Source organism: Rhinolophus sinicus, chromosome 1 (genome assembly GCF_057876585.1).
Source record: "Rhinolophus sinicus isolate RSI-liver-muscle chromosome 1, RSI-T2T, whole genome shotgun sequence".
NCBI lineage: Eukaryota > Metazoa > Chordata > Mammalia > Chiroptera > Rhinolophidae > Rhinolophus > Rhinolophus sinicus.
Window position 1 is genome coordinate 64,782,936 of NC_142501.1, and position 22,703 is coordinate 64,805,638.

The 22,703-nt window shown below is 38.6% G+C and overlaps 1 long non-coding RNA gene across 1 annotated transcript in view; it reads right to left on the bottom strand.

The window, feature by feature from the left end:
- Nucleotides 1-22,703, bottom strand: part of LOC109447781 (uncharacterized) — a 54,192-nt gene that overhangs the window by 26,083 nt on the left and 5,406 nt on the right. Inside the window, exon 2 of the long non-coding RNA XR_016022169.1 lies at nt 22,048-22,130. This is a non-coding gene — a long non-coding RNA (uncharacterized LOC109447781). The remainder of the gene's footprint in view (nt 1-22,047; nt 22,131-22,703) is intronic.

A 22,703-nucleotide genomic window follows, 5' to 3' on the forward strand; every position in this document is an offset into this window, starting at 1 on the left:
CCCACTAAGGCTTGTCCCTGGAATGCCACAACTGCAGAGTTTTCCCACTGTCAAGGAGTTTTCAACTCATTGATAAACTCAAAACCAACAGACAAAAAGAATAGTAACTTTTTAAAAAGGGTCACTGTCTGCTGATTGGATTTATGCTCAGAGAGCTGTGCAACTGTCTAAGTTTCAAAATTTTTCCAGTCAAAATCAGAGAGAAGAGTGGTAGACTATGTGCTGAAGGCTTTGGAGGGTGGGGAACTAGATTAGAATAAAAAGCAGGTAATTAATATTATTTATTTAAAAAAATTTGGACTCAGTGGACCACTGTGATCTTTGAGAATTCTGGGATAGCCTAACACAGGCCTGGCACACCATATTTTGTCTAAAGTTTCCCGCCTTCTCTCTCTTTCTCTCTTTCCCTTCATTATTTCCTTCTGTTTCCAATATTCTCTTAGCTGAAAAATATTTTATTTTTGAGTTCTGAAAAACAGAAGGCATGGCCTTAAGCCATAGATAGGTTCTTTTTTACTGGGAAAATGTTTAATGAATGTTTCATAGGTCCAACACACTCTTCAGAAGTCAAAGGAGACACAAAGATAAATGAGCATCGATCGTGCCCTCAAGGAGTTTCAGTCCAGAAGAAGAACTTACACATGTGTCCAACCATTCAACAAATGTTTATTAAGTGCTTACTACATGCCAAGCATGTTCTAAACATCAGAGAAACTCCAGGGAACAAACTAAAGACATTGCTTTGCTATCATGCAGCTCAAATTCTGGAGGAAGGAGACTGACAACAAAGAAATACCTATACAATGTGTCTGCTATTATAGTACCAACTTAGTGCTAGCCACTAAATATTGCTGGTTGTCTGCCTACTGGGCACATGGTGACATCACTCTCCCTTCCCCTTTTGATGTTAGGTGTGGTCATGTGACGTGTTATGGCCAATGACACAGGAATAGAGATTATATATGTCACTTGCCAGGAGAAGCTTTAAGAGCCAGTGCACAAACTTGTGGAAGAAACATGTCAATGATGTCTCATCATTCTGAGACAGTGAGTGATTACCACCAGGAAAGCCCCCCTGTTGGCCTTCAGTGGACATGTTGCATGAGCAAGACACATTTTTGCTGTTTGGCCAGTAACATTTGAGGATGACCAGTTACCACAGAATAGTCAGAACTTTTCCAGAAAGAGGGGATGATTAAGTACTCTGTAGAAAAGTCAAGCAGCGTTAAGGATATTTTTAAGAATAATATGGGAGGACTGGTTTCTATTTCAAATACAGTGGTTAGAGGAATCTTCTCTGATAAATTGATATTTGGTCACAGACCTGAAAGAAATCAAAGTGCCAGACATGAGGATATCAAGATGAAAAGCATTACAGAAAGATGGAGCAGGCAAAAGTCCTAAGGTATGAGCATGCTTGGAGTGTTTGATATGACCAGTGTGGCCAAAGCACAATGAGCAAGGAGGGCAGTGGTAGGAAATGAATTTGGAAAGGCGAGTGGGGGATTGCAGATGAGGAGGGCTTTGTGGTTCACATGTTTTATATGTAAAGGTTAAGTACAATGGAAAGTTAGAAGTGTGACAGATGATAGCAGATGGACAAATGGCATTTGAGCTGGTCATCTTTGACTTTATTTTTACCTCACCTCTTATACCTAACTCACGATCAAGTCTTAATTACATCTTGGATCTGTTCTCCACTCCCTGCCCCTACACTACTGCCCTACTTTGGTTCCAGCTTTATTAATGTTGACCTGAACCATTACAGTGGCTTTCTATTTGGCCACGTCTTTTCCTCCTTGTTGCCCAAATGAATCTTCTATGCTGTATCTACTCCCTCCAAGAACTGATTCTTCAAAAACTCAAAACTGAAGTCACACAGTTTTGGTTATAACACATCAGCGGCTCCACACCCCTTAATGCAAAACAAAACAAACCCAACTCCCTAGCATGTTTTCCGAGGCCCTCCATCATTATGCCAGCCCTTACGTCTTCCTTTCCAGTCCTGAGTCTCACCTTCACCCTTCCCTCCTCCCCTGCAGAATGATCCCCCTCTTTTTGGGTCCCCACACACAATGTTGTTGGACGCCTCCATGTCTTTACACACGCCATTCTCTTGGCCTGTCCCACATCCTTATCTACCAGCATCACTTTAAGCCCTGCTTAATCATGGCCTCCTCTGCAAAACTTTCCATGACTCTGACCCCACAACAGACCGAGTGAAGCTCGTCTCTCTTTCACCTTAGCATTTCAGAGGTTCCATCCATGATTGTGGCTATGCCATGGTGTGCATTTATCTGTTTCTGTGGCTGTCTCCTCTTCTGATGTGTTCATTCTCTGAGGATAAAACCTGTGATTCACTTCTCTGATCCAAGCTGGGACCTACAGCTCTTCCCACACCATGGGGTCATTGTGATGTCTCCTTCAAAGGCATTGCCTGAGGGATTTTTCTAGGCCTTGCCTCCTAAATCTGTTCCAGACCCAGTTGCTCACTCCTCTTACAACTCTTAGTTGTTGTTTTTTTCACTTTTTCTAAAACATTAAGCTTGGGCTTAATATTTTAGTCCCATCCAAGTTTCCAGCTCCAGACTTTCTTTGAACACCAAAAACTTACAATCTTGGGCCTGCTTTGATTGATCAATCCTGGTACCTGGACAATGACCAAAGCTGTAGTCCTATCCCCTAGTTCAGCCAGCAGGTGGGTATTTGTGCACAAGAGCTATTCCACACAGGATTGCAGAACAGAGCAGACTTCATCTTGCCAAAGGGGCTACACCTTCTTTCTTCTTCACCGTGTGCCCTCCAATGCCAGCCAAACTCTACCTCAACAGGAGCAAAGTTTCAAAAGATTTGTAAGGTGAGTGCAACAGCTTCTCACAGCAGTTTGGGTGGCCCCACCAAGGCTCCTCGGGCTTATTTCCCCATCCTTCCTCTCTTCCTCCCTCCCTGTCTCCTTTCTCCCTTGAGTTGCTGGAAATGCCTTCAGAGTCATCCTTTAGCAATAGAATTAGTAGAATTTGCCCAAGCCTGTCTGAAATAGGGGTACAAAAACCACAAGAATGAAGTTGTATGATTTTTCTACTGAGTACTTGGCAATTCTTCTCAAATATTCATCCTGATATGAGTGAGGGGTCGGAATGAGCTGTATTCCTTGTCAGACTCTGTTATGTTAGCATGAATCTCCTCCTGGGGCCATTTTGCCTTATAGAGTGTGTTTTGAATCTTCTCTGTCTTGGAAAAACCCACAGGAGCTGTGATTAAGGATGGTGGCATGCAGGAACCTGGGTGTGGGCTGGGATGGCTCTTGCCTGCCAGCTCCAGAGCTTCTGGGAAAGCAGCATAATTGTGGTGGGAAGAATCTCTAGGCAATACTGAGTTCAGGGAATAAAGGTGAAGGTGAAGGGAAAATAAAGCTCAGAAATAAAAACGAAGCATCAAGTGAACTTTCTTTTCAATAGCTTGATAAAGCCCATTACTCCCTGATTGATGGGAAAAAGTCCCAGTGTGTGGGGACTGTGTGCTGTCCATGGTGGTTTCATCTCTAGAAGGTCAAAGTTCTCAAGGCCCCTGATGGAAGAAAGGGCACCTAAGCAGATCAGAAATGTCATAGTTAGTTCCAGATCTCACAAAGGAAAAGAAAGGACTGGACTTGCCTTATATTAGACTTACCACAGCCTAAAAACATTTACAAGGAGCCTTCAAATGGTAAGTGACTGGGTACTTGAGATCTTCTCTACTTTTTTATTTTGACATGAATTAATGGCTTATAATAATGCTTGACAGTATTTTATCAGAACCAGAACTATCTTCCCTTATCTATGGGTGAAGTTTATTCAGAGACCATTGAGGATGGGTAGTAGTCAACTAGAAAGGTATAAAAGCTTGTTTTCACGTAGAGCTCCATTGGTCTTCATGTTTGCAATAGGTCCTAACCCCACAGTAAGGTGATTTCCAGATCACCCCAATGAGCACTGGAGAGAAAGGAGAAGCAAAGGAGTAAGTTTCTCTGAGAATCAGTCAGAAGGCTAGGTCTGTATTTCTCAATACGTTGAGATCACCTGGGAGTTTTTAAACTCCCAGAGAAGGATGATATGGTTTCTAAATGGAAAACTAGAGCAATTACAAAACTAGTTGTAATACAGCTGCTCCCTCAACTGTGAGGAAAGTAGGTATTAAATATTAAATTTTAATTTATATTCATTTAATATGTGAAATTACTCTACCCAGAGTAATATATGAGATTACTCTACCCAGCAAAACTATCATTTAGAATCCATGGACAGATAAAGAGCTTCCCAGACAAGAAAAAGCTAAAGGAGTTCATCATCACCCAACCAGTATTACAGGGAATGTTAGAGGGTCTTCTTTAAGATGAAAAAAAAAATCAAAATTATGAATAATAGAATGGCAATAGCTACATATTTATCAACAATTACTTTCAATGTAAATGTATTAAATGCGCCACTCAAAAGACTTAGGAGGGCTGAATGGATAAGACACTAGACCCTTACATATGCTGCCTACAAGAGACTCACTTCAGATTAAAAGACACACACGGATGGAAAGTAGAGAGATGGAAAATGATATCTCATGAAAATGGAAATGAAAAAAACAAACAAACAAAAAAAGCTGGCGTAGCAATACTTATACTAGGCAAAACGGACTTTAAAACAAAGGCTATAACAAGAGACAAAGAAGGTCTTGGTAATCTCACTTCAGGGTATTTATCTGAAGAAACCCAAATGCTACTTCAATGGGACATGTGCATCCATATGTTCATTGCAGCATTATTTACAGTGGCAAAGATGTGAAGGCAGTCTGAGTGTCTTAATGGATGAATGGATAAAGAGTATGTGATACATATATACACAGCCAGGGAAGGAAATGGTTTCTTGCCATCTGCAGTGGCATGGATGGACCTGGAGGGAACTGTACTGAGGGGAGTATCAGACAGAGAAAGACAGATGCAATGAGATTTCACTTCTGTATGGAATCTAAAGAACAAAATACACAAACAAAACAGAAACAAACTCATAGATACAGAGAACATTTTGATGGTTGCCAGATGGGAAGGGGGTTGGGTGTGAGTGAAAAGGGGAAAGGGATTAAGACGTACAAATTGGTTGTTACACAGTAGTCATGGGGATGGGGTACAGCATAAGAAATATAGTCAATAACATTGTGACAGCATAGTCAGATGGTTGCTGGACTTGTCATGGTGATCACTTCTTTAGGTACGTAAATGTTGACTAACTATGGTATACACCTGAAACTAATATAATGTTGGATGTTAGCTATATTTTAATAAAAATCTTTTTTTAAATGTCTTAACTTGATGTAGGTACCTACCAACAACCTAAAGCAAGTATCATACTAAATGGGAAACATCAGAAGCATTACTTTTAAAGCCAGGGACAAAGCAAGGGTGCTAATTATTACTGGTTCTCTTCAGGATAGAAATCCAGAAGCAGGAAAAAAGAGAGAGGAATAGGAACTGGAAAAGTGTAACAGTATGGTCAATATTAGCCAATGACAGGGTTATCAACATATGAAATAGATAATCCACACTTAATAACATTAATGAGAGCTCATCCAAGAGCTCATCCAAGAATAGTGAACCAAGCAATGGCTCACTATTCATTAACTCAGTGCTTCTATATAGAGAAACCATATATAAAAATAGTAATTTCACTATACCTAATAAAAAACCATTTAGAAAATAGGAAAGTAGAAAAGATGTCAAGTACCTAGTCCCCTACCATTTGAAGGCTCCTTGTAAATGTTTTTAGGCCGCTGTAAGTCCTCTAATACAAGACAAGTCTAGTCCTTTCCATCCCTTTGTGAATTCCAGGTTAATTAAAGTTCTAATTGTGAAAAGCAAAACTTTAAAATTATGAGAGGACAATGTGAAAAATATCATTATATAGTAAGATCTTTTTGACCTTTAAGTAGAGGAGAATTTCTTAAAGCAACACAAAATGTACCATATTAAAGTAATTATATTTTCTGTATGGCAAAGACCTGCTAAACAAAAGGCACAGACACACAATTGGAGATGTGGAAGCTATAATCAAGAAAATATTAGTGTACGGAATGTACATTTCAAAATTCCATAAATTAATAAAAAGACCATCAAATAGAAACTTGGGTAAATGATATAAAGAGATCATTCACAACAAAAGGAAACCAAATGGCAAGTAACCACACTGAAAGATTTTCAACTTCCCTAGTAATTAGGAAAATGCAAATTAAGCAAAAGTGAGCTAACACTTTATGCCAAGTAATTTGGCAAAAATTAAGAAGTTTGACAAAACATATGTTAATCTTCATTCAGGTATGGGTTATAGTGTTTTTCCTGTGAGTTCAAGGTCAATAAATCAGCAATAGATATTAAGTAAGGCGCCGTTAACACATAAAACAAGGTTATGTGTTAATCAGTTAATGAAAATATTGTGACCAGAGGCTCACAGAAATCTAACCCGATATTCCTTCTAAGAGCAATGGTTCACTATTCATTAACTCAGTGCTTCTGAGACTTTAGAGAACATAACTGCTATGAATACCAAGAATTGACTGTATATTTAAAATCTGAGTTGTGGATATGGAAACACATTTTTCTGAATAGTTTGTAAAAAGTACAAGACTTTTTTGTATGCATAAAACATTTCATAATTGTACAGGATTTTAAAAACTAAAAGGCCAATGGGGCAAAGAGACTGAGAAGGCAGGAAGGCAGGAACTTGGTCATGAAGGGGAGGCAGGCAAAAGCAGTAAGTCTGAATTTTATGGAGAACCAGAATAAGTAACTAGTAATACTAGCGAAAGATCTTGCAAGAATATTTGTTCCCTTCTTCTCTTTTCATCCCGCTTCCTGCAACTTTCCCACTCAGCTCTCAAGAGGCTCAAATAGCTGGATCGTCATATTCAATAGGACTTCTCAAGGATATACATTTCTAGGTATCATACTTTGATAGGATTCTAACTCAATTTTTTGATGTTTGGCTGCTGACAGCTTTTAAGCCTCACCTCTCTCTCCTTCCCTTTGCCCCACATCTGGGCAAGCTGATAAGAAAGCCAGGGTGCTCCCTCCTTTGGCTCTTCTGGGAGATTCAAACCATACAAGTTTCCACTCATGCACAGCAACCCTCAGACTAGACCCACCCGTAAACAACGTAAAAACCCCAAGCCATTGTCCTTTTCTTGTTCTCTCAAACCATTTTCAGACCTGCTTGGTGTTCCTACCCTGCTCTCCCTGGAAAATGCTCAATTAAGTAAGTAATAAACCCTTTCATACCTCCTTGGTGTGTCTCTACATTGGAACCAAATTAAGGGTGGGGGTCCATCCAATTTTTAGAAGATGACTATAATACTTTCAATTTAAGAAGACTATTCTAGGATTAAGAAGGAACTACCCGGATCTACGGGCCTTGGGAAAATATATAGGTTGAGAGATTAATAAGACTAAATATAAATTTCAGAAAAACTAAAGCAAAACAACTTCTTTAGTGAATGATGTGCCAAAAAGACTCATTTGGGTTTTTCGTCCTGTTTTAAACGCATTGCACTTTGTGTCTTACGTTATAGTGAAAGATAAATAGGAGTCCTTCTAGATTTAGCCAAACTATTCATTACTTGTCCAGTGCTATTACTTTTGTCATTCATTGCAGAGTCCCATGGCTGTGGATGAAAAGATAAACACCATTCCCTGAAGGCTGTCTTATTTTATTGTACCTCTCTGTCCCTACACACTCATAGCTATGGCTCACGTGGATCAGAGAAAAATATAGGACCTTCCCCCTTAATGGGAGAGCCTTATTGCCATTTCTGCCATATGCCCCTGTGCCTTACTTAATAGGTGGTCAGCTAAAGGCTTGTCACTCTGCATCTGAGCTAGAAAACTCTTCTCTATCTTCCTTCAAAGTGGAAAATACAATTGTAATAAAGTGCCGGTACTTTAAAAAGCCATTAGCTAAATGTATTATGACAATTTATTTGTGGGATAACAATAGCTACCGCATTCTGAGCATCTACAATATCTAAATTATCTCCTCTATCCTCCTGAGGTGGCATTCTCCATGCCCCCCTTTTGGGCTATAATACTGATATGAATGCAAGGAACATGAGTTAATGAGGGAGAAAGACAAATATCAAATGTTTAGTGTTGACAAAATAGCAACCCCTTTGTACTTTCGAAAGTTCGAAGGGCCCAGATTTGAACTCAGATACAACTGACTCCACAGCCTGGCCTCTTTATGTGCTGTGAGTGCTGCCAGGTACCATTAGTTGCTCACTGAACAGCTATTCTCCATGTTCTTCTTTGCTCATCATAGAATCCTGATTTTGTTCAGCTCTCAGGTGGCCATATGCTTCAGAGGAATTTGTTTCCTTCCCAGACCAGAGGTGAATTGTGGTGTTAAATCTAATATGGTAGTTCTGTTCCTATTCTAGCAAACAATTGAGCAATGAGTATCTGAGCTAATCCTGTTGAATAAGACATGTAGGAAGTCTGATGGGAAACTTCTTGAGATATTTTTCTTTCTCTTAAAAAATAGAATATAAAACGGCCATTAATTTTATTTATATTTTTATGTGTGGTTTTGGTTTTGTTTCTCTCTGTGATGTGATGTCCAGAACTGTGGTAGCCATCTTGAGACACTGCAGGAAGTTACCCTAAGTAGATACAACAATATCCTGTGAATAGCCGAGTGGAAAACAGAAAGAACCTGGAACCCTAACAAAATTGTTGACTGGATTTAACTAAATCTTACATCTCCACGTTTCTCTTCAAATGAGATAATAAATAACTTTTGGTTTAGATATTGTGGGATAGATTTTCTGTTACTTGAGGTACAAAATGACCTAACTGACATTTGGCCTATAAAATAAAATTGGCCTGTAGATAGTTTGAATACCTAGAAATGAATTTTCTTATAAGTCAAAAAATAGGGTTTCTGGCTTCACTATGGGAGGAAGCAGGAAAGAATATTGCCCCACATTTATAACCCCCCGAAAAAGCTAAATAATTTACAAATTGGAATTTTTCTTGAATCTGTCACAGAGCTGTGGTAACAGGGCAAACAATTAACTTAAGAAATGCAAAGAAAGATGCCTCCACGGGGAGGTATTTTAGCTGCATCAAACACCAGATGCTATATGAGCTGGTAAGAAAAACCTGGTTAAAATTTTAGACAAATTCTTAAAGGCCAACTGTGAGACTATAAGGCATAGCGTTTAGAGTGAGAATATAAAACAGCCGAAAGCCACAAACATAAGAGAAATGTACATCCACTTGCAGGTGCCCCTCCTGCACTCCTCACAGAGTATGCATGAGAAAACTGGAGACAGGATGAGAGTCTGCAGAAGCATCATTGGTGGTGCAGACCTGAGGAAGGGAAGAGCATCCGCTCAGGTAAAGACCTGCCCAGGTCCTTCTCTCCTATATCTCCTACAGAATAAAAGCCTTAGCCCACTGGAGGAAAGGCACTGAACCCTGTCACCCTTGGGGTACAGGTCAAGGCACACTGCAGTTGGAGAAAGAAACAGAAAAACCTCTGGGAAAGGGCAGGAATACTCCAAGGCTCAGACCATTCGAGATCCCTGACTGTTGGATGAGCAGAAGGATTACTGAGAAGTCCCCAGCTCTAAGACCCAGGGAATGGAGCAGTCATCTAAGACTGGGACTGAAGCAGAACAAAAAAAATCACCTCCATTCCACTCCCCAACATCAGGCTAGAAAGCTCAAGAAACAAGTAAGCAGTCTTCAAAAGTATGGAGAGAGACCTTTCTAAGGCATCGGCAGAAAGGGAAGGCCTAACTCTGAAAGTGAAGCAGACATTGAGAAAAATGTCCTGAGAAGCCACTCCCCACCTTAAACAAAAGGTACTGCTAGAAGTTGGTACAGTGAGGGCAACCATAGCAAGAAAATAACCCAAACCCAGCCCTACTGTCTAGATTGAAAAACCCACACACTTAAAGGCCTAGCAAAAGTAAGAGGCATAACCTTTAACAGGCATAAATATTATTTACCTCGGTCTATACTATTCTACAAAAGACGTTCAGTTTTCAACCAAAAAATTGCAAGACACACAAAGCAGCAAATAAAAATAGTATACTATTAAGATGCAAAGCAATCCACAGAATCACATTCAAATAAGAGAGATGTTAGAGCACTCAGACAGGGACCATAAGATCCCTGAAGAAATTCCCTCCAGACGAAATCGATAAACTGAAAGTCCAATATATTTTAAAGAAATTGAATTTCTAATGAAAAACATTCCCAAAAAAGAAAATTCCAGTCCCCAGTGATTTCATGGCAAGTTCTATCAAATGTTTAAGAAAGAAAACGTAAGAGCTTTATACAAACTCTTCCAAAATATAAAATAGATGGAAAAAATTCCCAATGCATTGAATAAAGCCAGCATTACCATGATACCAAAACCAGAATAAGATGTTACAGGGAAAGCACAGACCAATATCCCTCTTGAACAAAGATGGAAAAAAATCCTCAGCAAATCTGAGCAAATTAAGAATAAAATGGAACCTCTACAACCTGAACAGGGCGTCTACCAAAAATAGCTTATATCATATTTAACGGTAAGAAACTGAATGCCCCCCCCCCCCAAGATTGGGAGCAAGGCAAGGATTTTTCCTCCTATCACTCCTATTCAACATGATGCTAGAAATCCTAGCCAGTGATATATGGCAAGAAAAAGAAGTAAGATACATTGGAAAGGAAGAAACAGACTGGTCAAGAACTATATAAAGAGTCTGATATTTTACCCTCTTTACAAAATAACAAGTTAACCTGCCCCAGTTTTGTGGATGCTGACAGAGGGCACAAGATTTCTGTGTCAGAGAAAAGGATTTTATTACAGCAATAGCAGTCACCAGAATATCAGCATTTTTTGTGCTGGTAACTCTAACCCCAATTTCCACAAGGCAACATGAAGAGGGCCAAATAATATCTGCAAATGGTCAGGCAATCCAAATGCCAACTAAAAGCCATAGGCAAATGAGTCAAAAATCCCAGTGGCATGGCAAAAGGGTGGAGGAAATTATCTAAAAAAAAATTAAACTCTCTATAAAATGTGCAGCCACTACCATTTGCCATAAATGCTGCCGGAGAAAATGTCAGTGTGGTCAGATCTGATTTTTCAAAAGAAGCTGCAATCTGATTTTGTACATGAAATCAAGTGATTTTCCAAATACATTGATTTTTTGTTCCTTTTTTTTTTTTTTTTTTAATGGAACAATACTCTTGCAGTACTGATTCAGCCCAGGAGACATCGGTTTGCAACTCCTATAGAGTTTTAGCAAACCATGTTTACAAAACAGTAGCATGCACAATCTTTCATCCTTTTTCACTTTCTAGACTGAAAGGCATTTTTAGAATTACAGAATGCCAAATGGCAATGATTTCTAATTTTGTCTATCTGAAACTACAGTTGTTATCCAACATGTAAGAATGTAGAGCTGCAGCAGTAGATCCCGTCATTTGTGGAGAAGCGACTGTAAGTCTGAAGTCATGATGGATTAGCGCGAACAGGGTGCTCTCACCCTTTAACGCCTTCTAGCCTCCTCTCACCCTCGCATTGAGACATGTGGGGACTTGTTTGTAGTCGCAGGTTTTGTGTTCTCTCTTGACTGTGGCTGCAGTGAGAAAGCACATCTGTGACGTGTTTGCCAGCATGTCAGGAGTAACAGGACTCTTGAAGCCATTTCAAATGTCATGCCAATCCTTGCACATAACATCTTTAAAAAGACGGTTGCTTCAGAGATTTTAATATTTTTTTAAAAAATGAAATGCAATCCTTCTAGCCACTTAAAAGTGGAATTCTTTTTTCACTAAGCAAAGTTGAACTTTTTAAACTTCTTTTTACCAAACAAGCCTCTTTTTGGTGGTGAGCAAATAAATTAGCATGTGGGTCCTAAGTGCTCTTAAAATAGTTTTGCTATAGATCTGTCCACTGTTTATAATTCTTGAATAAAGCTGAAAGTAAAGAAAGTTTTTCTCTGAAGGTTTATGAGCATTTTTCCATGAAGCAGAAGTCAAACAGAAGATCAAAGAGATCTAACAAAATGCTTCAAACTTGGGATAGGGTTGGCTGAAGGCCGGTGAAAAGAAACCAATCTCCCCAGATAGTTTGGGAGATATGTCTTGTTATTTCAAAATAAAACAAAACTAAAACATGATAGCCTAAGTGTATCAAACTGACATTTCTGAACAATGTTGTTAAAAGTATCAGTCTTTGATATTTCACCCATAGTAGCAAAGATATTTTTTAAATGGTTAGACCACTCTTTCCCCAAGTGGCAAATTATGAACAAACTCAGGTGAATTTCCTACCCTTCTATTCCCAACAGCCATTCTTCTCTGGGCTTCTATGAGTCTTTCTGTAAAGGGTAGACTTTTTCAGGTTCATAAAGGATTAATGTATATAGGCTGGAGTTGTGTTGAGCAGTATAATGTATTCTGTATTTTTTACATGCTAATTAATTGATGCTTTAGCCTTTGACCCACAACCAATTTAAGTGCTTACTAAACATTTACTTTAAAATAGAACAATAAGGCAAAAGAAATAAAATGAATATATTTGCTGGAAGAATGTGAATCTATCCAACCATGATTAAATCTACAATTAATCTGATTCTAAGCATCCATTGGTATTTACACATATAGTAACTAGCCTATTAAATTTAATTCTTTCTATTAACAACAGTGATTCTAAGTTTAATGACAATTATTTGAAATAATATACCCACAGATTATTCATAACACTTTAACAAGATTTTTAAACCAAGGAACATGAGTATGAATCCATCAAATGTCAATAAATCAATTACTATTTAGTATAGAATGCTTGGATTGTTTAATCAAAGCATACCCAAGTGAGAAGAATGCTTTGAAAACATTTCAATGAAAAATAATTTGTATGTGTGCGTGGAAGGGGGAATCCATGTGTAAACTGCTAGTCCTATTTAAGCATTAAATTAAGGATATACAACTTTAAAATATAGTTGTTTTGTTTGAAAATATGCACTTGGTGAAACACATTAAATTTTTTTTGATTAGGAGTTGATTTTAACCAGAATCCCACTTTAACATTATAAGTCAAGTGCTTTTAGTATTTCTGTGGCCAATTAAATATGTGCCAAAAATATTACATACTGTTTTATTCTGGGGATTCACAACCAGATTTTTACAAAACATTCCTTTCTCATTGAATATATGAAAAACGTTTTTTCAAGTTACGGTGCTCACCAAGTCATCATCCGTCAAACAAAACAAAGTCCTTAATCTAAATAATTCTGTTTCTGCCTGCTGGCATGGTTTGCTTCCTGTCAGATGGATTCTGGCTGCCATACATTTCTGGGGAGCATGAATGGCCTGTGCCATTCTTGCATGGCTTTATCCTTCCAGCTATCCTCTTCCACATCACTGGGGCATTTATTGGGATCAGAAGTGTAGACTGGCAAGTTCGTGTGACTAAGAATCCCAACCTATAAAGCACATCAGTAGACACTTTGTAGCATGTGCCGTTTATTAGGGTTTCCATTAAAAGTATTATGTTTCCATACTTTACAACCATAAAAGAGTAAATAATTTCAAAGGATTGCTTGATAGGAGACTTCTGTTTTAAATGGAACTTGGAAATATCTGGGAAATCACTGGAATAAATGTACTTAATAGACCTGATGCTGTGAAGTTCTTTTTTAACTGTTTTCTTAAGCACATAAAAAGATATACCATTTCCTCCAACATTTTTTGAAATAGGTTTTGGTTTGGGGTTTTTCTCAAATATTTGACTTCTAAATATTTCTTACAATGCTCCCATTGTTCTCTCTCTCTCTTTTTCCCCCCACTCCTCAGTCTCTCTCTCTCTCTCTCTCTCTCTCTCTCTCTCTCTCTCTCTCTCTCTCTCTCTTTCTCTCTCTCTCGGCTGACTTATTCACACCAGCAGATTCTGGCCCACTTCACTGCTCTAACCCTACAGGATAAATTAGAACTTAAAACCAGAATATAACATTACATGCCATTCAAGAAAACCTGCTGCACCACTTGATAAGTTGGAAAATGTATACTAAATGCCCCTATTGAGATTTTCCTTTTAGAGGAAACAAATTCCATCCATGGGACTAAGCAAATATGTCATCAATCTAGGCTGTATGTGAAGCCAGTACTGCATTCATTGCATGGGAAAAAATTAGATAAGGTCAGTTTCAGGATAAAATTATTATTTTTTTACAATATTGCTAATGTCAAGCATTTGAAGAAAAGTTAAGCAATCTACAAAACACGAACATGTTGTAATCCAATTGTAATCATCCAGATTGGCTGTCTCTACGATCCTATTCTCCATGAAATTACATGAACTTCTGCTTGATTCTGTCTGTGTAGACACAGAGTTAGAACACTTTCTTTTTTTCAGAGTCATTATTGAAAGGATGAAGTGAGACATTTCTGAGCACCAGCAACACTAGCCATCAGAGACGAAGTGATGAGTAGATAACAGCTAGGGTGAAAATCAGTTGCTTATCTAACTGCACGAATTAGAGATCTCAAAAAGCTGAAGATTAACTTTTTTAAACTGAAAATGTTAAAACCTCAATAACAACCCTTGGAACCAAGAATATGAGTGCGCATTAGTAATTGATAATAGGGCATTGGTAATTGATAATAGCACCTGTGAGACTTGTGTGCCAGTATCCATGCTGACTTCTTGGCCTATATCATCTTTTAATTCTTAACAACTCCTCATCTTCATTTTACAGATGAGGGAATTGAGGCTCAGAGAGGTTGAGTAACTTGTCCAAGCTCACAGTTAGTAGTGTAGCTAGGATTTTAAACCAGGTCTGGCTGAGTCTAAAGCTTATGCTCATAACTGCCATGTCCAATGTTTCTCCTCAGTAGGGCCAAGGAGAGATCCCAAAGCCTATCCTAGAGAGAGACTTGATTCTTAGGAGAATGCAGTGACATTGAGAAAGAAGTCATTCAATGAATGCTCAGAGGGCCGAGGTCTCCTCCTAGCAGAGTAGGTCTGGTGGGAAAGAAAGAATAAATGGGAGATGCAGGGACATCCTCTTGGGTTGAGTCACAAGACTTAATTACTTCACTCCATGAAGTGGGAGATGAATAAACGCTACAGGCCTCCTTCCAGCACTGAGCAAGGCTGACATAGCTGGGTGGTGGAAAACTGGTGGATTCATCAAGCTGGGCTGGTCAAGAAAAGAGAAATGAAGGCAGAGAATAACACCCCAAGGCATGTCTTAAGGGGATCAAGGCCTTTCCCTCCCCATCTAAGTCATGCAGCCTCACTGAATGAAGACACTGTTGGGGAGAGGCTGGGAAAAAGAGCAGGAGAAGAGGAATCCAGGGCAATTAATCACCTTGCCTGCCAAGGAGCTGTAGTTCAGGAACCAAAGGGGAAAACAGGGCCTGCTTTCCCAAAGCACTCAGTCTCCTGAAAGAAACAGCATAAATAGAGTCATATTTGCCAATTAAGGTTTCTAAATGTTTAAACTAGCCATTAACGCCACACAGATGCAGAAACTACCGCTTGCAGAAGTTAATGATTTGTCTTGTAGTCACTCTGTGAGTTGGAGAGTGAGCCAATGTGAACCCCCAATCTCTTGACTCTGAGAACTGCACATAAACCATGAGAAATACCTTCTAGCCCTGAAATCTGCCCAACCCTTTGTCTACTGTGTGGCCCACTGTCCGCCTTCAACATGGCACTACGCAGAAGGGATTTCTTTCCCCTTGCACAGTCCGTATCTCTTGGTGAGCTATATAACCAGGTCTCCGTGTTTTTTTCTCTTATTCTTTCATGCATTTGACAAATACTTATGGAGTGCTTCCTATGGGTCAGGCACCATTCTAGATGCTGGGGACACAGTGGCGAACAAGACAAAGACCGTTCTTTTGGAGTGCAGATTCTAGAAGGGGCAGGCAGTGAACAACAAACCAAGAAATAAAGGATATTATGGGGATGTAAAGTGCAGCATAGGGAACATAGTCTTCCTGTTCCTTGAGTTTGACATGCTCCCCTGCCCAGATATCCACATGGTGCTCTTCCTCTCCTCCTTCAGTGCTTTGCTGAGATGTCCCTTCACAGTGACACCCGCTCTGACAATCTCTATTGAAAATTATGACACATCCCCTCCCCCATGGCTCATGGCATTTCTCTGCTTTATGTTTCTTCACAGCACTCTATCACCTGCCAATATAATAGATAATCAACATACTTATTTGGATGTATTGCCTGCCCCTTCCCACTGTTATGTAAGCTTCATGAGGGCAAGGATGGTTGGCTGTTTTGTATTCTGCTAAATGGGGATAGAATGGGGAGTGTATGGATGTGTTTGTGTGTGAATAAGAGAAAAGAGGGAGGAAAGAGAGAGAGAGAGAGAGAGAGAGAGAGAGAGAGAGAGAGAGAGAGAGAGAGAGAGAAACATTAGTCAGATCAAGATTTTACCCACTGGGGGAAGTTCTATTGAGTTCATTAACAAAGTTCCCTAGATGTCAACTTACAAATGCAAATAAAATGAAATAATAAAATAAAATAAATAAAATATAAAGAGTTCAAAATGTAATGAAGAGGTACTCTTGTCAAACACCTGGCAGAGGGCCTGTTACAAAGCAGATATTCAGTAATTACTTGTTGGCTCCAATAATCATTGCTGCCACAACCATAATCTAGTGACTCCTCAACTACTATGGTCCGATTATGGAAAAGTTTTGCATCATCTGAAAACTTCACAGGTCAGGCAGAGCAGGGTGCTGAAGTGCCTAGAAAAATGCATGGCTTGGAGATCATGCTCAGTAAATATTTATGGTATTAATGAAATGAGTTTTCACATAGTGGAAAATCTAAAATTCTTCTGTATAGCCCATTATAAGGTATCTTAAGATTTATCTCAGTAAATGAGCTTTTTTTATTCCACTTGTCTTTCAGTATAATGTTCAAATCGGTCACATACCAACACATTCTATTTTCACCTTAGAAACTAAGAAAATTCAGAATTTCTTACATGGTCGGATGGGAAAACATTGCCACAAAATGTAGTAATAGCATTCCACAATATACATTTCACATTCTATATAAGACACACAAAGTATCTCTACCCAAACCTTGTTCTAAAACTTTTTAAGTAAACTATTCTTTTGAGATTTTAATTTTTAATTTAATTGTTTTGCTTTTTCCAAGTTTTATTGAGTCAACAATTTTTTAGTACAATAGAGGTTACTGAGTTAAATAAACAAAAGATTCAGAAAGAGCCTGTGCAAAACAAGAACTTTACGTGCAAGTTATTGTCCCTTAATTAATCCTGAGGATTGGGGAAGTTTTTCTTTGTTTGTTGGCTTATTTTTTGATGTGGTTGTTTTATGTAAGTGATTTTTTTTAATTGAAATAATCTACGTATAACATTGTATTAATTTTAGGTGCACAACATAATGATTTGATACATGTATATATTGTGAAATGACCACCACAATACATTTAGTTACCAGTCATCGCCACAAATAGTTACAAATTATTTTTGTGCCTGTCATGAGAACTTCTAAGATCTACTCTCTTAGCAACTTTCAAATGTAAAATACACTATTGTTAACTATAGTAATTATGCTGTACATTGAATCCACAGGATTTATGTATTTTGTAACTGGAAGTTTGTACATTTTCACTCCCTCTACCCATTTTGCCCACCTGGATCCTCCCACCTCTGGCAACCACCAATCAATTCTCTGTATCTAAGAGTTTGGGGTTTTTTTTTTATTTTTTTATTTTTTCAGGTTCCACATATAAGTGATATCATACAGTATTTGTCTTTTTCTGGCTGACTTATTTCACTTAGCATAATGCCCCCAATGTCCATCCATGTTGTCATAAATGGCAGGATTTCCTTCTTTTTTATGGCTGAATGCTCGAATTCCATTGTATATTCATACCACATTTTCTTTGCTCATTCATCCATTGATGGACACTTTGGTTGTTTCGATGCCTTGTTTCTTGTAAATAATGCTGCAATGGACATGAGAGTGCAGATATCTTTTCTGTGTTAGTGATTACATTTCCTTCAGGTAAATGCCTAGAAGTGGAATTGCTGGATCAGATGGTAGTTGCATTTTAATTTTTTGAGAAGCCTTCATTCTGTTTTCCATAGTGGCTGCACCAATTTGCAGTAAACAAAGATTCCCTTCTCTCCACATCCTCGCCAACACTTGTTATTTCTTGTCTTTTTGATAGTAGTTATTCTAACAGATGTGAGATAATGTCTCACGTAATTTTCTTAGAGAGTTTAATATTGAAATTGGTTGTGTTGCGTACATCATACTCAGTTTTCAGATAATTGCCTGTCTGTTGGTTTAGGAGCTTTTATTCTCTTCACACCCATTCCCCAACCCCACCCACTGCTGGCCTCTGAATATGCTCATGAACAGCTCCACCAAAGAGTAATACAACCAGTCAGCCTAAGTCCAGGTAGGCAAAATTATATGGGGTTGACATTCAAAACTATTGACCAGAAATATACTCTGATATTTCTCTGGAGATTCCCATGAACCTGGGGCTCTAACCCACTGAGCAGAATAAGAGTAATATGGTCGGTTATATACATCTTTGCAGAGGGTAGAGTAGATTCTCAGTAAATCTAATAGAATTTATATTACTAAATCCTTAATATGTTGAATATAACAATTTCATATTTTTTACTTTGAGAGACTGTAGGTGTAGATTTTAATGTGTTTCCTGCTTTGTTTGTTGTTTAAGCAAAATCAATAAACTGGTTTTATCAATTTGGTATTTGTTTCAATTTTCATTTGCCAGGAAATATTTATTCAGTGGTGCGTTAGTATTAACACGTTTAAAAAAGAACACCAAAAAAACAAAATAAAAATAAACACTTGTCCTTTAGACACTGGTTTTAAGTAACAGAAAAAGGCAACTTCTACATCTAGAATGTAGAAAAATGAAGAAGAAAAAAAAATGAACAGAAAGAGGTGAGTGTGACCTGAGACCATTTGTGGGCATTTGGGAATCTTTACATTTCATGCCAGAGAAATGGTGGTAGTTAAAATACTGGCCTGTCTTTGAAGACCAGAAAACCATATGAATACAGGAGGCACCTTTTATATCTGTTCATTTTGGAATTTTTTGTACATCCTTCTGATAATCGTTTAGAAAGAGATCAAAGTTGAAACTGTAAGTAAATAATCAAATTAAGCTGGTAGTTTATTAAACATCTCATCCAAATTACCCCCCCCAAAGAAAAGTTTTAACAGTTAAAAAACAAAAAAGGAAAGAGCTACAATATACAATGGGATTATAAGAATCTCCAGACCCCCATTTCTGCAAATAGTTCTCCAAATATTCATAAATCTAAGTAACTTCCTAGCAGGACATCTCCCAAACAAAGTGTGGCTGAACACAGAAAGCTGAAATACATAAAAAACAGGCTTTGGGTATATACTTTGTCTGGAATTTATTAGGAAGCAGAAATGCCACCAAAATGGAAATTACACACAGGGAAAAAAAAAAAAAGCCCACCATGCTTTTATCCAGATAGGTTGAAAGTGATGTAATAAAGGCACCATAATTTATGTACATAAATGTGTGGGCAATTCATTCAGAGAGTGACAAATGCAGAATTCCAGTGGAAAAAAATAGTGGACATCAAAGAAATTTGACCAGCTGCCAACAACCATTAATCTCTTCATGACCTTTTTAATATATCGCTGCCAAATACAGCTTGTCGTTTTATTTCATCCTCAAAGCAATACATTCTTATTTATGAAGTTATGAGAGAATATAACATTATACTTTGTTTGACATATATCCACAGAGTGTACGACAACCTTGAGAAGATTTCATTCTTAAAAACGAGACATTGATAAATCAACAGCCACACACCTCAAGGATAATGGTTTAAGTCTGACCATAGTCCTCAACTTAACGTGACTGTGATCTTCATTCATCTTGCCGTGGTCAGCAAACCACATCACAGAACCCACTGTACGTGATACATCACCAAGAGCCAGCTCGCTAATCAGGAGAGACTTCAAGCAAAGATAGCATTGAATTGTTTCAGATGTGGAGGCATGAGAAAACCCTTCTGAATGAAGATAGAATACGTTAAATATCACACTAAAAGAAAACAGTTGTGTAGTTGTCTACAAAACCTGGGAGGTGTTGGCTGCGGTTACCACAGAATTACAGCATTCCATGTGCTAACATTGTTAAGTGATAAACCTTTTTAATGATGTGGCTTTACCAGAAGCCTCTTAGCACTCTTCAAATTCATAGCTTGATAGGTTTTCATGGAGAACTTCCCTTCAAGATATTTCCTTCTTTGGGTTTCTATGATTCTACATCTCACACGCCTCGGCAGTAAAATGCAATGTGTTCTTTATTACTTCTTCTGAAAGGAATAACCAATATTTACCACCTTGAAACATTACTTCAACCAAGCCTAGCTAAAATATTTCTGCTTATCTGAACATGCAGTGAAGAGGCCTCGAAAATCATAAACTAAATTTCACTCAAGTAATGGGAATACTATACTGTTGTCCCTCCCACTGCAACCTCAATAAATACTTAGAATAAGGAGAGTGTGTGAAAGAGAAAACAGAGAGAGAAAGAGACACAGAGACAGAGGCAGTAGATCATTAGTCAGATCAAGATTTTGCCCCCTGGGGGAGGTTCTCCGGAATTCTTTGACCAAGTTCCCTAGAGGTCAACTTATAAATAAAATAAAATAACAAAAAATATTTTAAAGAGTTCAGAATGCAATGAAGTGACACTACCGCTCAGCACCTGGCCTGTCACAAAGTAGGGATGTTCAATGAGTATTTTATGAACTGATTGGTCGCTGTTACCATAACCAGCATCTCCTTAATCTAGGGACCCCCTCTCCCCTCAACGCCTCTTGTCTGATTATGGAAAAGGTTTTCACCATCTGGAAACTCCAGAGGTCAAGCAGAGCAGGGTCTCATGTGCTGACATAGGCCTGCTCATAGCAACCAGCCACGCTGGCCTTGAAAAATGAGTTCCCCCATCTTCTTCAAAATGGTCTAAAGATGATATTACTTAATACCTTGTAAGAAAGTTATGAAGATAATTAATGGGCTCTATTCTCCCCTTGTTTTTCTATCTGAAGATTGGCCAGAGTCAGAGTACATAACCTGATCCCGAGCCTCCTAAAACACGCTAATATTGAGTCTGTAGAGAAAAGGTGAGGCATCAGAATTTACGGTCATCCTTCCAGGTTCGTCTGGAATCAACCTGGTCAGGGTTCACTTTGTAGGTCTGCATTTTCCAGGAGGGAAAAGGAAAATGAAGCTCACAAACCCACCATCGTTTAGCAATTACTCAGGGCTAGTCCCTGCTCGCTTCCTCTAGGCTCGTGGCTATTTCTGACAGTTCCCAAAGTCAAACCAGCCAGTGTCATCACTGTGGAAATATGAATCATAACTGGCACTTAGAGAACACCCAGCTGGGGATGTATATTAGCAAGCACAAGGGAGTGGACAAGGAAGACGGACACCCAGGATGTGCCAAAACAAGGCAATTCACACCATGGGATCAAAATGGAGGCAACTGAGGCACAGAGAGAATGATGGTCTTCTCCAGGAAGCACGCTCTCACAGAACACAGAACCCCTCCGATTTTGACAAAACTGGATATTTCTAGCCATCCAGGAACACTGGGAGGATCCCAGAAGGGAGGCGAACAATTTAAATAAGGCAACTTTTAAGAGGTTTCAGCAGCCTGAGATGTCCAAAGTTCAGAGTCAAAAGTCACACCCCAAGCCTTAGTGCACTCAGACCCACAAAGACCCCCACCTAGCGCTGACATTCTGTCCCTGCCTCTAATTCAGCCTTTGGAGAGCCAGCTCCTCTCGCCGGCGATCCCAAAGCTAACGCATGTCAGTTTGTTGGTGTTCAGTGGGTTTTAGTTCCATTTTTAAATTACATATTTATTTGAACTCCTTTTATGCTCACCACCCAGAATTTACTTGTTCAGTAATTTCTTAAGATCCCAGACTTACCAACCATTGAATTCACATGGTTCAATGACTGAGTAATTCTTAAAATCTCATTACTGGAGTGCAACGTTTACCGAAAGCTAAACCTACAAAGAAAGAAAGAAAACACACGATGTGATGGTAATAAACTACTATTGAAACAGAATCATAAAGTTAGATGTTAAACAATAGGGTATTGTAAATGATACCTTCCCAAAAAGGTATGGCCACAGCTAAGGAAAACACATGATAACAATAAATATAATTTCCACAACGCCACAGTCCTTTCACCACTTGCTCCATGTGGGGATGATAAACCATAGTTCTGCTCTGCATTTGTTGTTAAAAAAGAAATTCTTCCTCACAAATAATAAATTTATAGCAAGAGACTGTCTTTGTGACTTCAGCATCCATTTCTTTAACTTACTGTTTTTATGGACACACATTCTATTAGCCTATTCGTGGAAAGTTCGATAGGGCAGCTTGGGATCGGTGGAAATTGGTAAATGTCTTAAAGTTTTAAGAGGGAAACATACAATTCATTTTAGAATCTTTTCGGCTCTCCACAATATTCCCAGCCACTCCAACCCAGTATATGAATTCATACTACTTCAGTCAGCGCTGGATGACGCAATGGTCCACATTCATTCATTATATTTCGGTAAAGAAAGGTCAATTGA